The sequence below is a fragment of the Panthera onca genome, chromosome A2 (assembly GCF_046562875.1).
Source record: "Panthera onca isolate mPanOnc1 chromosome A2, mPanOnc1 haplotype 2, whole genome shotgun sequence".
In the NCBI taxonomy this organism is placed as follows: domain Eukaryota; kingdom Metazoa; phylum Chordata; class Mammalia; order Carnivora; family Felidae; genus Panthera; species Panthera onca.
Genome location: NC_138340.1, coordinates 24204467 through 24219376, shown reverse-complemented (window position 1 = coordinate 24219376; position 14910 = coordinate 24204467). Strand labels below are relative to the sequence as shown.

At 39.8% G+C, this 14910-nt stretch overlaps 1 protein-coding gene across 8 annotated transcripts in view; it reads left to right on the top strand.

Moving 5' to 3' along the window:
- ERC2 (ELKS/RAB6-interacting/CAST family member 2) overlaps nucleotides 1-14910 on the top strand; it is a 931006-nt gene that overhangs the window by 507962 nt on the left and 408134 nt on the right. The window lies entirely within an intron of this gene.

Here is a 14910-nt window from a genome sequence, read left to right as displayed (position 1 = left end):
AGTTCACTTATAAAAAGCACTGTGGGTTCTCTGAAGCACATGTGCAATGGAATTGACCACTGGTTGTCTCTGTTGCACAGCCCTGCATTCTGATCCCACTGGCTTCTCATGATACAAGTGAAGAGACCAGCACCCTAGCTAGCCCAGCTTGATCCATTAAGGACAGAAGACAGTTTAGTGCATTTGTCCTGAGTCCTTTTCCTTTTTTGTCTGAAAATACCTTGAATACCTTGAATTATTGCCCCTTGGAGAAAATACCCACAATCTATAGGAATAGAGAGTGTTCTTGATTTAACTTCTTAAATCATGTTTTGGAGAATTTGGCAAGGAGAGCAGGAAGGGAGAGATAAAGAGCCATGAAGCTGAACTGTCCAGTTTTCAAATACCGACCCTTATTACTATTAGCTTAGGAGTAAGGCTGGGAACCTCTCTGACTCTCACATTTTTTCATCCATAAGTGGGAATTACAGTCTCTACCTCCCTGGGTGGGTTAAATAAGATACACTGTATGAAAGGGCCTTGCACAGTACCTGATCTATGTAGGGTTCAGTTACTAGAGCTTTCTCCCAGAGAGACTGATAATGAGCTTTTAACCATAGAAATCAGTGACCATTGGGAGTATCGTCCAACAGATCCTTTGCAACTATTTTATACTGATGAGTAATACAGATATAGAGCATACAACAATAAACGAGTTTCCAATAAAACATTAAACAACATATTGGGCAATAAGGAGGAAAATTAAAACATTTTTCAAGTTTATGTTGAATTGTATGTTAAAGGTGAATATAAGATCATGATTTTTTTGTACAATTCTGTAGAACTGTTCTCCAGGACACAGATTGTAGAGGATGATATTTATGTCTGGCCTTGGGGCTTTGGGCTTCTGTGTGTCCCCTTAGAGATTGCATGGAGATTTTTCAACAAGGTGTCTTTCCGGAGATTCACACTAAATCGTCATTACCAGAATGGGATGCATTCCCACCCCATACCCCCAGCCTCTAGCTATTTCTTGCTGAGTAAATATGCCAATTTGAAATCCCATTGGACATCTTTGTAGATTTTGGCTGCAATTTTCCCTGTGCAGTTATCGAGTTAATGAACTAACATTCTAAGAAATGCACAAGCCAATATTTTATGTTCTTTTTCTGTTGTATGTCTGCAGAATTCTCTTCAATTTATTGCCTGAAAACTAAAGTCTGTTCTTGTGTGCTTCCGTTTCCAAATTATAGGTTCCCAGGGAACTGTAAAGTTTCTTCTCTGCCAGTGGTTAAACCCAAGTGTGATGAGTTTAAAAAGCAAATGAATGTTCCCATTTATTCTTGTCCTTTTAGTAGAGTTCTAAGAAATAAAAAAAAGCTAGAAAGACAATTTTATTTTTCAATTTGTGTGAGCCTCTACATCCATGTCTTTTTTCCAAGGGGACTTCCTTTACTTTGCTTCTCCAATTAGAGTTAGAGGAAGTGTAACAGCTAACAGAGGAAGTGTAACAAACAACATAAACCTCAAAAAATGCATAGCTTTCAGCAAAACATATAGTTCATTATGAAGTTCCCAAGCATTAGTAAGTTGTTTCTTTGCAGAGGGACACATATGTTTTAAGCAGCAATTTTTTAAGCCTCATATCTGTATGTTCATCTCTCCAAGTCACTGAGTTAAGTTCATTTCTCTTTCAATTCCCTAAGCTTGAAATTGTTACTCTAACTGTGATCTATGTTCCTGTGTTATGGTACACTTCTAAGTACTACCATTAGAAGAAACCTGACCAGTGGAGTTAAGAGATCCATCATTGTCAAAACACGTTTATTCAGTTCCTGGTTTTTCATGGCTGTTCAGTAGGCACAGTGTAGAGTGATTTAGGGAGGCTCCATTTCAGCCATCTTGTTCAACATATGGAAAGATGCGAAAAGTTCTCCAAACACAGGTTTAAAAGAAAAATCCACATTTGTTCAAAATTGCATTAGAATTTAATATGATTTATTTTAACACTCAATGCAAGGTGTTTTGTTTGCCTTGGGATTTTCAATCTTGATGTGTAGAGATTGGGATGTTCCATTAAGTTGTGAATAAATTCCATCACATTGTTGAAATGTGGACCGAGCCACGTCCAACATTTCCAGACTCTTCATGGTTTCAGACAACAAGAAATACTCAAGTATATTTTTGAGTCTGCGGAGGGCACAGAATGTTGGAGGGTAGGACTGAGGTTTATTACAGAAGTGCTTTCTTTCCTTGGGGATTTATTTTGACATTTGTTTTTCTTTCACACTATAATCCCCCATGAGCTAAAAATGACTTTTGTTACAACAGATCCCTATAGGCAGTCTCAGAAAATCTTATTTGAAAATTAGTTTCTGGTAGCCTTGAGTTGAGTCGTTACTCTTTGTAGTAACTCATAGACTGTCAGAGGTGATGAGGCATCCTGTGCAATGTATTTGAAAACTAACCATTTGTTAGAAATGTTCCAAGAAGCCCGGTGAAATCATGTAAATAAAACTTGTATATGGAGTTTTTCTTCTTTCCTCCCAATAAAGTATTGTTTGTTTTTCCAAATGTGCAGTAACTTGCATGTTTCTTCTGAGAAACATATTTTGCTTTTTCCTGAGGATTTGTGACCTAATCTTCCACTTCATACAGCCCCTCTGTACAAACACAATATATTTCGATGGAAAAGAGAGGTGTACCCTTAATCAACCTAGAGGTAGCCTAATCTACCTACTGAGTTACCCCCTGGAGACAGAGTGGGGTTCATTATTCTTTTCTGAAGGGTTTTCAGGTTTCACTCCATTAGTGGCTCTTAGACAGTCTTCAGCAAAGTGAATGTTTGTCAAAGGCTGAAGATCCTACAGAATGAAATGCAACATATTTGTCAAATTAAATCATTATTATTATGGAAATAGAGTCCTGAATGCCCTGGGATGACAAAGCTTGAGGAAATGGGAGATGGAGAAAGGAAACTTAATGGAAAAATATAGTAATCTCTTACTCATTTTGAAGGAGGCTCCTAAGAAGGATCAGACTATTTTTTAGATATTATTCCATTTTCTCTTTTTGGTCCCTGAAATATAAATTGTTAAGGGAAAGGCAGCATGCATCCTCCCCTGTGCTCCCCAGTGAGAATTAGAAGCTTTCATAGATGTACTTCAGGTCTAAGGAGAGAGGGGGGCTTGCTTTGTAGAATCTGCCTTTCTTCTATTTACCTTTAACTCTGACCTCTGGGCTTACTTTGAGGTGAGGCTTGGACCATAAACTGGAGACACCATTTTTATATGTTTATTAAAATCACTGCAGATAATCAGTTTAGTCAACAGCAATAACAACAAATCCCAGCCAGAGCTCTGGGTGCTTCTCAAAGTGCTTCTATGGGGGTAATCTTCATGCTGGATCTTCCCATTGACCTTGGGATTGGCTGGGGGCAAGTTTGTATGTTTTCGTTTTATAGATGGGGAAACTGAGCCTCAGGCAGTTGTTCACTGACTCATCTGCAATTGTAGGTATCCTTAAAGTCAAAGCTTTGAGGAAATACTGATGCTTAAGACTTTTTCCTGTGAGGGGCGCCTGAATGGCTCAGTTGGTTGAGTGTCTGACTTTGGTTCAGGTCATGATCTCACGGTTTGTGAGTTTGAGCCCCCACATTGGGCTCTGTGCAAACAGCTCAGAGCCTGGAGCCTGCTTCAGATTCTGTGTCTCCCTCTCTCTCAGCCCCTCCCCTGCTCATGCTCTCTCTCTCTCAAAAATAAACATGAACAAAATTTAAAAAAAAGTTTTTCCTGTGAAGGTCAGACTAAACCTCAGCTCTTGGAAACTGAAGAAATTGATTCCCCAGGCAAAAGTTTCTGAACCAAAAGTGCATTAAAAGTCACTGAGAAAAGAAACCTTTAGGGTGTGTACTTGGGAGCATCTGTAGCAGGTGCAGTATAATTTTCAAAGTAGAGAAAATGAAGGAATTACTGAAGAACCCACACTTTGAAGGCAAGGGGATTGAAAGAAGAAAATAATGCTGACAGCACACCTTATTTTCTCAGAGGTAGAATTCACATGATAACTCACACACACTAGGGACCCAGAAATCCCTAAAGGACAGTCATGTTCAACATGCATAAAAAAAAAAAAACAAACCAGTACAATTAAACCAACTCTTCCTGGTCAGGGTAATTATGGCAGCTTTACCCTGAGATATGACTACCAGAGGTTAGTCAGGGGAGCACCTGCAAATCACAGTGCATGTCACCCCAACATCAATAACCTCTTTTTAATAGATGCTGGTATTTCAGCATGTTGCTATGCAAGGCAGAGACCTGGGCATGGTTAATTTTTTAAAATGTTAACTTTGACTTATGGCTTTGTCCAGAACATTGCTAAACTGTATATTCCAACACTCCAGATTAAGGAAATGATAATCAATGACATGGGCAATGATTTAGATGGAAATCTTGCAAAAGGAAAATACAACTATAAAATCTGTTCCTAGTCACTTAATAGTCTCTCCTGTAATACACATTTGGGAAGTTGGTAATTTGAATTTATGACACTTTTAATTTATTCTCTGGTATTACACTTTCCCTCTACATCTTACTTATTTATGTTGCCTGGAAAGCCCCTGCAATGTTTAGAAATTATAAGTTTTTCTTACTAGCAAGGACCTTACACTTTATTTAATACAAGCCCCTTGCTTTGCTGCTGAGGCATGTCAGGCCCAGCAAAGGCACATGACCTGCCCAAGATTCCAGAAGGAGTTATTGGCAGAGGGGAGACCAAATCTCAGGTCTTGTGCATCCATGTCTGGTGGCATTTGTGTAGCCCACTGAAGCCAGATGTCTGCCTTCAGTAGGATTTGAATCATTACTGTAAGCCCCAAACTTGGGCTTGTGCTCTCTCAGCACTGGATATTAGATTGGCCATTTAAGATGACATAAAATGATTCCTCACAGTACACTAAGCTTTGTGCAAAGTTTGTTTTTTTTAATGTTTGTTAATTTTTTAGAGAGAGAGGGACAGACAGAGTGTGACTGAGGGAGGGGAAGAGAGAGAGGGAGACACAGAATCTGAAGCAGGCTCCAGGCTCTGAGCTATCAGCATACAGAGCCCAACATGAGGCTCAAACCCACGAACCATGAGATCATGACCTGAGCTGAAGTCAGATGCTTAACCGACTAAGCCACCCAGGCACCCCTGCTTTATGCAAAGTTTATAAACAGAGTATTCTATCATCTTCTGTGACTCTTTTTTATGTCTTTAAAATTGGAATACCTAAAGAAGTGCCAAGTCCTTGGTGAAGAAAACTGTGAGAACAGACTATATAACTTAGGACTTTTTAGATGGTAAATAAAGATCTGTTTAAGTTATTTATACCTTTGCCACTTTCCTCAACCATAAAGGGATGTCACCTGTAAAGGGACTCAGGAAGTCTCTTGTCATAGAAAAGAAGCGTGGATTGCTTAAACATTTCAACAATAAGAATATTAGCCACTACTTTTTATTGAGCAATGAATTATCCTAATGATAATGTCTTTGGTTTAGTTCCCTGCAAAACTGAGAGTGAGATTAACATTCAGGAGGTTTATTGGGACAGGGGGATCTCAGGAAGAGAGAGAAGCAGGACTGGGCACTGGAGAAGTTGAACTGGAATGTAGTTGCAAGGGATGCTCACTATTTCCCATCAGCACCCCATGGAGGTGGGGTGGCCATTTTGAGGGAGTTGACCCCAATTCAGATGAGAGGGCTGGGCCTTTGTTACCCCTCATCAATAAGTAAGTGGGTCCCAGCAACCTCTGGGAAGAGCATAACCTTGGAAGGCACATCCCTCGCAACTAAGGAAGGAATGCCTTAGTCCTGAAGAGGAATCCAGGCAGGACACCACTTCATCGACAGTGAGTATGTGATGTGTATGTGGTATTCTCCTCTTTGACGCCCATGGAAGACACACACAGTTGGTCTCAGGACTCTTCACCCTTCTTTTCAATACAAAAGACCAAACCTAGTTAAAAACTAATCCTAGTTGGCCAAGTTGCTCTGTATACCTGTTGACTTGTTTGACCTTCTCAAGAAGCTTCCCAGGTAGCTACCATCTTTGGAACCATTGTACAGTTGAGAAGATTGGGACTTGGTGACGTTAAAAAGAGAAGGAACTGGCCTTCTTTCCCAGGTCTCAGTCATGAGTGGGTGCACCCCTCTCTCCTGTGCAGACTGTTTCTTTATATGCTTACTGGTCCCAGTAACTGTGGCACCAGTGAAGATGATGGTCAAGCTACTCCCAAAATGGAAGAATTAGAGAGCATAAACTTGGGTAAGGAGGCATCATGTGAATTTTGTGGAATAGTGGATAAGTTTTTTCTTTTCTTTTCTTTATTTTAAATAATGAGAGAGACTGGGATGCTTCTTCAGGGCATGCAACGCTCTGCCCTGAGTTCTGCAAGCAGCCCCACTGATGCTTTTTGAGGACTTTTGTGTGCCAGGTACTGTGCTACTTGTTGCAGTTTAATAGTTGGTAAGACAAGATTCTTTACCTTTGAATATCTCAAGATCTTTTTCCTGACTAAAGATGTCCTTCCCTGGGCATCTGATTTGCAGCAGCTTCTGTAAGTGAACCAGATCATGTGTTCCTTGGCTGCTTCTTGCTCTGGAATGAAAAACTGTTGGAAGGAGGTAGCCATGAGGGTATGTCTGCAGCTGGACAAGTCAGAACAGAAGCTTCTAGAAGGCTATCTGAACCACAGGTCTGCTCTGGGCTGCAAGGAGTTGAGTGGGTAAGGAAAGAGAGTACCAAGGCAGTTGGGGATGTGGGTTCTAGTCTAGGCTCAGTCACTAATTAACCATGTAATCTTGGGCAAGTGATTTTTTTTTCCTCTCTGAGCCTGTTTTCTCATCTACAAAATGAGAGGCTTGTATCGGGGTAAGTCCCCTTTCAACTCCGAAATCCTGGCATCCTGAGACTAACTTAAGGGTGCATTCATGTGATAATTAAAGGTGCCATCCAAGAGGGCAGCTCATGGACAACTGGGGATGCTGCTGCCCATGTAGAGCATCCATGTCAGTAGCAAGGATGTCTTCCAGTTGGGAATCCATTGGTCTCCTTCAGTACCAGCTGTGGTGCAAATATATTATTTGGCTTTAAATATCATTTATTCTAAACTCTTTCTCTTCTTTATCTGAAGTGCCACATCTGCCATTTTGAGAAAACTTTGTTGTGTGCACTAAAACATAATGTTTTCTTTCTTCAGAGTAGTTGGTTACAATAACACATCCACCGATTGCTACTTTTTTAGTATAAGATAAAGATTAGAACTGTGACAGTCTGGACACAAGATACACAATGCAGGAACTCCTCAGAATTGAGCCACCTGGGTTTCAGACTTCTTTCTCAAGAGCAGGATCTATGTGGCTTTTAAATGTAATTGTTGGTGAAGTAGACTATTATTTTAATAAGCCACTATGTCATAGCGGCTATTTTCTCCCTCAAGTATGTGGGTCATAATGAACTGTGGGAAAATGGAAAGAGACTAATTTGACAAAAACCGGGTTGATCTGATCTAGGTTCACATTTCCCAAAGCATGTTTATCAAAGTGAAATTCTATGAGATATCATTAGAAGAAAGGATTCCATTTGTCAAATGTTTTTGGAAAACAATACATACTCTATCCTGTGCTTGGAGAACCACTATGCATATTAGCATAGTCAAGACTCTGGATGTTCTGTAATCAAGAGACCTGTTTAATGTTCTTTAATCCAAAATTTCTCCAAATCATTTAATGAAAAGAATTTTTCTTTTCCTGGAACATCTGTTTACATTGCAAAGAGTTAGTATTTTATGGAACTTGGGTAAATGCTGTTCTAGACAATTCACAGTGCTGATAACTGAGATATACAATTAGCTCTTTGATTATAGTTTGAGATTGAAAAAACTCTGCAGTGACACTGTATTAAGCATAAAATTATCTTTGATGAGTAAGAATTCACCTGGGCATCTTGCAGTGTCTTTGTGCCTGCCACTTGATTAAAAAGCAGTTTTGTTAGAATGATTGGCCAAGAGAATTCTACCTCTGATATACTTTTTAAAAATTGCACCTCATTTAAAAAGCTGATGTTTACGACAAGCACAGTGATATTCCCTATCATTTCTTGACTTTGGGATCTCCACTGACTTCTGATCATAAACTCACATAATGCTATGCCCCAAATCCAAATTAGATGAAGAATGTTTTGGAGGAATAAGTGGAAATTATTCCAACCTTAAAATATACAATTGAATTATTTTAGGTATTTGTTGTCAATTCTCCTTTGGACATAGTTTTGCCCTCTTCCCACTAAAGCCGTTCTTTGGTATGTGGACTGTAGCGCTTTAGGTTCCTGCTATGCTGCCAAAATCAATTGTATGGGTTGAAAATGAAGCACAGAACGTCCCTGTGTTGTTACTAGCAGGCTTGTTTTTATTTTGGTTGTACTTATTTGGCTGTGAAAGGAACTTTATGAGAAATTAGAAAACTGCAAATTTGAACACGTTAACAGTTAAACAATATAACCTTGAATGTATGTATGTTTCCTGGATGCCTGAGTCTGATCATAAATGAGCTTATAATTTCTGAATGAACTACACCTCTCTTAACCTGGCTTAATAAAGGCCTTACCCTTTTAGTCATCTTTCAGGTTACTTTGTCCTTTACTCTAAATGGGGGTTTAAGGCCATCCTAGACTATGTCTTGGTCAACTGGAAAAAGTTTCACTTCACAGGAATTGCCACGTGTGCACTGGAGTCCAATGTTTGAGACAGGGTGGTAGTTAGCAGTGCATCTTTGGGGACTAGGTAGTCTGGGAGGTACATTACAGCCAAAGGAGGACCCTCTTTTCAGCTGTAATAGGTTTTGTAACATTTTAAATTCTTCAGACTTGTTTTTTCCCCACATAAAAATAAGGTCATACATATCTCTATATTTTAAAGTTTATGAAATCGAAGTTGCATTTATATATTCTTTCATTCCACAATCACTTGTGTCAGGCTCTGTACTAACCTCCTTGGTTTCTGAGACCAGGTTCTTCTCTCTCATTCTGTCTAATGGACAGACAAAACCATAAAGACATAAACATAACATAAGACATACCACGAGATGGGGAAATAATAGCCCAAAGAGATTTTTAAAAATAGGTTGGAGTAGATAGCAGTACAAGTTCAGAAGATGAACACTGTATGCAAAAGCAACCTGAGTTTTTGCACCCAAGCCACCTCCTGTAGCTTTGTTGGGCTTCCCTGCAAATGTTTTCAGGCTGAGGAACGGACCCTTTCCCTGGTTCTGATGAGCACTACCTTCTGTTATTTATGAGTCAGGAAATATCATTGTATACACCCAAATATAAGCCACCCTGATTATATAGCCATCTACTATTTCTAAATTTCATAAAAAATGTTCACGTTTGACTATATAAATTTATAGGGGGTATAGATAAAATAGTCAAGATGTCTACTTATGATGCTTATTTTGTTTATTTGGTTACGTCTTAAATCACTGATTACTTTTTGTCACTGTTACATTTAATGGCAGAATCTCACCCGAACTATCCACAAACATTCTTTACCCGAGAGCCAGTGACCCTCTGGAGGGGCTTTTCCATCACCTGGTGCAGACTTCCCAGTCTAGTTGCCTTCGCCTCTGAGCACTTTGACCCTAGTACTTTGGAAACACATATATGAACAACTCAGTGGAGTCTTACAGAAAGCCACAGACACCCATTCACATAACATTAGCAGGGTTTGTTTGATAATTTTTGGATACATGTAAAAATTTTTTCTCTTTATCATGTAGAGCTATAATTGCTTTTTCTATCGTGTGCTTTTACCACACTGGTTGAGAGAATGGATTCCTGGGTTGATTGGTTGATTCCTGATGTTGCCACTTGCTACCTGTGTGATGTGAGAAAAGTTTCTGGATCTTAGGTGATGGTAGTACCCACCTCCTAGTGCTGTGGTCACTTAGGAAACAGCACTCAGCAAAGACTACACGTTGGCCAGTGCCACGAGGATGCTGATGAGGCTGTTGATGTCATGTTGTTGTTCCATGTTTACACTTGTTAGAGAGCCCCAGAGACCTCACCATAGCCTGCAGCACCCTGTGCAATTGGCCCAGGTTTTCTTTGAGACTCCTTTCCTCCCATTGTCCCCTTCACTGAGTGCACCAGCACACCAGTCTCCAAGCCTGCCTGCCCTTGGATCTTGGAACTTGCTTTGCCCTTGACTAGAATGCTCTTTCTTCAGATGCATGTGTAACTTATTCCTTTACTTCATGCAGGTCTCTGCTCGCATGTAATCTCCTCAGAGAGCCTTCTCTGAATGTTCTTTCTAATTAATTGTTCTTGTAATTCTTTATGTCCCAACCTGACTTTATCTTTCTTCTTCATGCATAGCTTAGCCTAAATATAATATAGTTATTTGTGTACTTGTCTCCTAGCTGTCTTTCCATGAGCACATGGGACTTTGTCCATCTCCCTTCCCAGAATGTCAGATTCTCTAATGTATCTAGAACAGGATTGGCCCTTGGTAGGCATCTAATAAATATTTCTGACTAACTGAATGAGTGAATTATGATAAGTGAGCAGAAAGGAAAATGAGCTCCCATAGCATTTCTGTGGATTGGGAGCTGCTGACTTCACAGAGAGAGAAGGACCGGGGAGCTCTGTCCTGGAGGAAAGAGGATTGCCTCCCCCTGGCCAGCAGTGCATGGTGGGGAGCTTGGAGAGAACAGGGGAAGTGTGTTTCAACTGAGATTCTATGGAGGCCTCCTTGGAAGTGAGGACTTATGTCTTACTGCTGCTGTTTCATTGCTAGTAAGTAATAAGATAATGATAACTTATTATTGATAACTGTGGGATAAGTAAATCGCTGAATAATCAGACAATAGAAGATGTACCCGCTAGACCTTGTCATGAGGTTTGTTTGAACAGGGTTTTCCTTTAAGAGGCATTCTCGTTCACACTTAAAGATGTGCATCTTTAGAGAGCTGCCCTGGTTATTTTTCCTTCCTCACTTCAGCTACAGGGGGCACCGTCCCCATTGGAAGCTGCTTGGAGTGACCTTCCTTGAGAGCAGGGCCAGCAGCATAGTGAGGGAACCTCATTCCACCCTGGCCTCTGAGCAACGGCCTTGTGTGGCAGGCACTCTCTATGCACACGTTTAGGAAACACAGTCTGCAGACTGCAAACATCTGGAGAAAGGTGGCAAAATAAGCAACAGGCCCCTTTGAGCAGGTTTTTCCTCCTATCTTAGTTCTGCAGCAAAGCCATTCTGTTATGAATGTTCAGGTCTTTGATCTGATTAACTGTTGTAAGAGTGGAGAATTTTTCATTAAGAATGAGTTTGTTTATTGTTTAACTGGCATATGGGTGGAGTCCTAGAGTCATTTATAACTGTGCCGTGGGTACCTGCAGTGTGCCAGGCACCATGTAGGGGGCACTGAGTCCTGTGAGTGTGATGGCTACATCATTGCCGCCATCTTCAGTAGTCTCGTTTTGACACTGTCATTTCCAAATGCATGTTTCCCTTCTCAGCCACCACCCAGTGGAGCTCGCATACGCTTCCCTGCCCAACGGCTGTTACTCAAAAGCGTTCTGCAACACTCCTGGCCATTTTACAAGCTGCACAAGAGACCTTACTCTTTTGTAATCACAACACAAGTTTCTTTCCTAAAACCAGAGTTTCCTATTGTGATCAGCAGCCTTATTCCCCACACTTGGTTCTCAAAGACATGTGACTATTAAGTTATGCTGCTGGCAAGATACTTTGTCACGAAAAAATGTGCCAGACTTTGGAAATGGTTCCAAAGGCTAGTTTCCCAAATTGTCTTGGAGAAAAGCCTGGCTCTTTGGAATAAATAATAACCTCCAAGGTGACTCCTTAGAATAAGGATGATGTACATGGAGATAGCATATTTTGTCAACTTACCTTTTTTTCCTCACACCCCATATTTAAGTTTTGAAATGAAGCAATCTACTTTCTAGGCATCATATGAATAATATACTGAGTGAGTTTCCAACTTTTCATATGGCTGCTTCTATACAATTCTGCTTCTATTCAATGAAAGATTCAAATCATTTACCACTACACAAAAAATTTATGTTGCCATCATTATGTTGACATTGTGGATGCCACTGACTCCTTGGAGGCCTAAATTATCTAGAAAATTCCCTGAGTTCTTTCTTCCTGATTTTCTTTCTTATTCTAGATTTGGTTTTTGTTCCTTTCCCACTTCCCCTTTCACAGTGGAGGCTACATATCAATGGCCATCACTTTTCATTCTTTTATCTATAGTTACACAGGTCTGTAATCTATTGCCCCTCCTTCCACTTTGTGGCTGTGTGGTATTGGGATTTCTTAATCTTGCTGTGCCTCAGTTTTCTTCTCTTAAAAAGGGGATAAGAAGACTGACTATCTCACATATTTGCATGAACCAGTGACATCTCAATGTAAGGTCATTACCACAGTTCTTTGTGCATGGCATGTGCTCAGCAAATGACAGACACAATTACATTTGCCATCATCACCAATACTGTGGTTAGCATTGACAAAGTCATTTTCTGATACGATTGTTGAGGCCATTGTTAATTTTAGGTTTTCTGTTAAACTCTCAATTCCTTGGGTTATACTGTATTAAAGATTTGCATGCCTGTTCTGGTAGTTTGGCACTGATTGGGAGAAAAATCTAAGATTTATGTCTTAATATACTTTTTCCAAGCATTGTAAATTTTTAAAACTTTTCTTAATGTTTGGCAGTAAGTCATATCCTCATTGTTTGAGCACACATGCACATGTGGTATATATGCATGTCTATAGATGTATATACACACACGTATGTATATCCATTCCCAAATTGTTTTATTTTTTACTTGAAATATCATAGCCTCCTTAATTCTGCTTGCTGGAGTTAGATGACTATATTTTCCACCTCTAAATTAAACACCCAAAGAATCTGACACGCAGGCACCGAAGTGGTAGCCTTTAAAAAGCCACTAACTTCACACAGACAGATACTTGAGACAGAAAGCCTTTTCTTCTTTGTGCTCACTTGGTGTCTGGCTTCACCTGGTTGGGTGAAGTGAACTATGGGTAGGTTGAGCTAAATATGGCCTTGCATACCCATGCGGTGGACAAGGGGTTCCCGTAAATCGAGAGGCTGGACGCTGTCTCCAGACTGGAGGCCATGGGAGCGAGGAGACTAAGGAGGAAATGGCATGGCTCCTGTGGCCAAGTGGTTTACCTGCAGTTGGTTTGGACCACAGAGCATACTCCAAAAGTACTTTGATGGCTACTTGGTTAATTTGATTGATGTTATGGGGTGTGGGAGGGAGGCAGGACCCCTGAATAGTATTTATAATACCTTGCACATACAGGCTTCAGAGGCAGCCACAAAACCAAGCTAAACATAAATTTTAACTATGAAATAAATTTTAGAAATGTTCTATATGCTTCCTCACCAGACTAAGTGCATGTAGCTATTATTACTCTTTCTTCTCATACCTAAGCATTTCGTTTGCCATCTTTATTGTTGCTTAAAGTTTGCAATTAAAACCTGACCTGACCAATATCCATGTATAGCTGTTTTGCTTAGAAATTAAGATTCTTTTCTTTGGCTTTGTCTTTGCATAGAGGGCAAGTTGTTTCCCTTCCTGGCCTGAATGTTGGCACTTGTGATTTGGCATCGTTATTTCTTTATTCGTCCTAGTAATTAATAAGAGCATTTTTTCCTGGCCAAGCCCATGTATTAATTACTTGCTTTTTCATGGTTCCTTGTCAAAATGTATGTGCATCTCAAGATAGATTGCTTTATTCCAGCTGGGTATTTATTGAAAATAATTCCAGGACGGCTCAGTCATCAGGGTGATCTATCACTTTTGGAAGATTTTGCCACAGTTATGAGCAGAAACTGGACAGTTGCTTTTCTGAGTGCTCAATGTGTTGGGAATATATTTTAAGAGGTACCAGAAAGTGAAAGAAAGCTAATTGTGGAATGAGGAGTGTATGGCATTTAAGCTAAGACCTGAAGCAGGAATAGTAGCCAGTCAGGCAAAATGTTGAGGGAAAGAACATTGTAGGTAGAGGAAATAATATGTGGAATAACATGTGTACAGGTCCAAAGGTGAGCATGGGTTACCTCTTCAGAGGAAAAGCATGACACAACATTTAGAATTATCAAAAAAAAAAAAAAAAGTATATATCTCCTAGGGTTGTTGTAAAGATTAAATCTGATGAAGTTCATTAAATACTTAATGCTAGGCACAATAGCAACAATCTAGTAACAATAGATGTCACAATAACAACATCATTATTGCCTCCATCTGCTTTAAAGCTCTTCTCTGCACATAGTAACTCTTAAAAATACTTTAACAGACATAAAAGGAAAGGAGCATTATATTTCTAGGAACTACTCAGGCCTCTTATCCCCCAGGTTGTTCATCATTCAAGGTTTTCTCAGGCCCTAGCTTTCTTTAGACGTACTCTCTGTCTTCAAACAGATATGCTTTGATTAGTGAATGGAGACAAGCAAATGGAAGTTGGACTGGAAACATTTATTGCAGTGATGAGAACTTGCAGAAACATGGGAAGAGACTTACATGTTTCTCTATTTATAGAAATCCAATTGATTCTTAGTTTGTAGGGTCAGAGAGGATGAGAACTTAAAAAAGAAAGAAAAATTTTCATTAAGTGTAATACAAATACAGAATACAGCTAAAAACACCTGTATGTACAGCTAATGAATTTATAACACCTTTGAATCTACCACTCATGAAAGGACCTAGAACTTTCTAGTTATCCCAGAAGCCCTCCAAGTGATACTGCTCAAATGAACTCATTTCTTTCCCCCAAAATAACCACTGTCTTGATTTCTGTGGTAATCATTGTCTTACTTTCCTTTATATTTTTTTCTTAC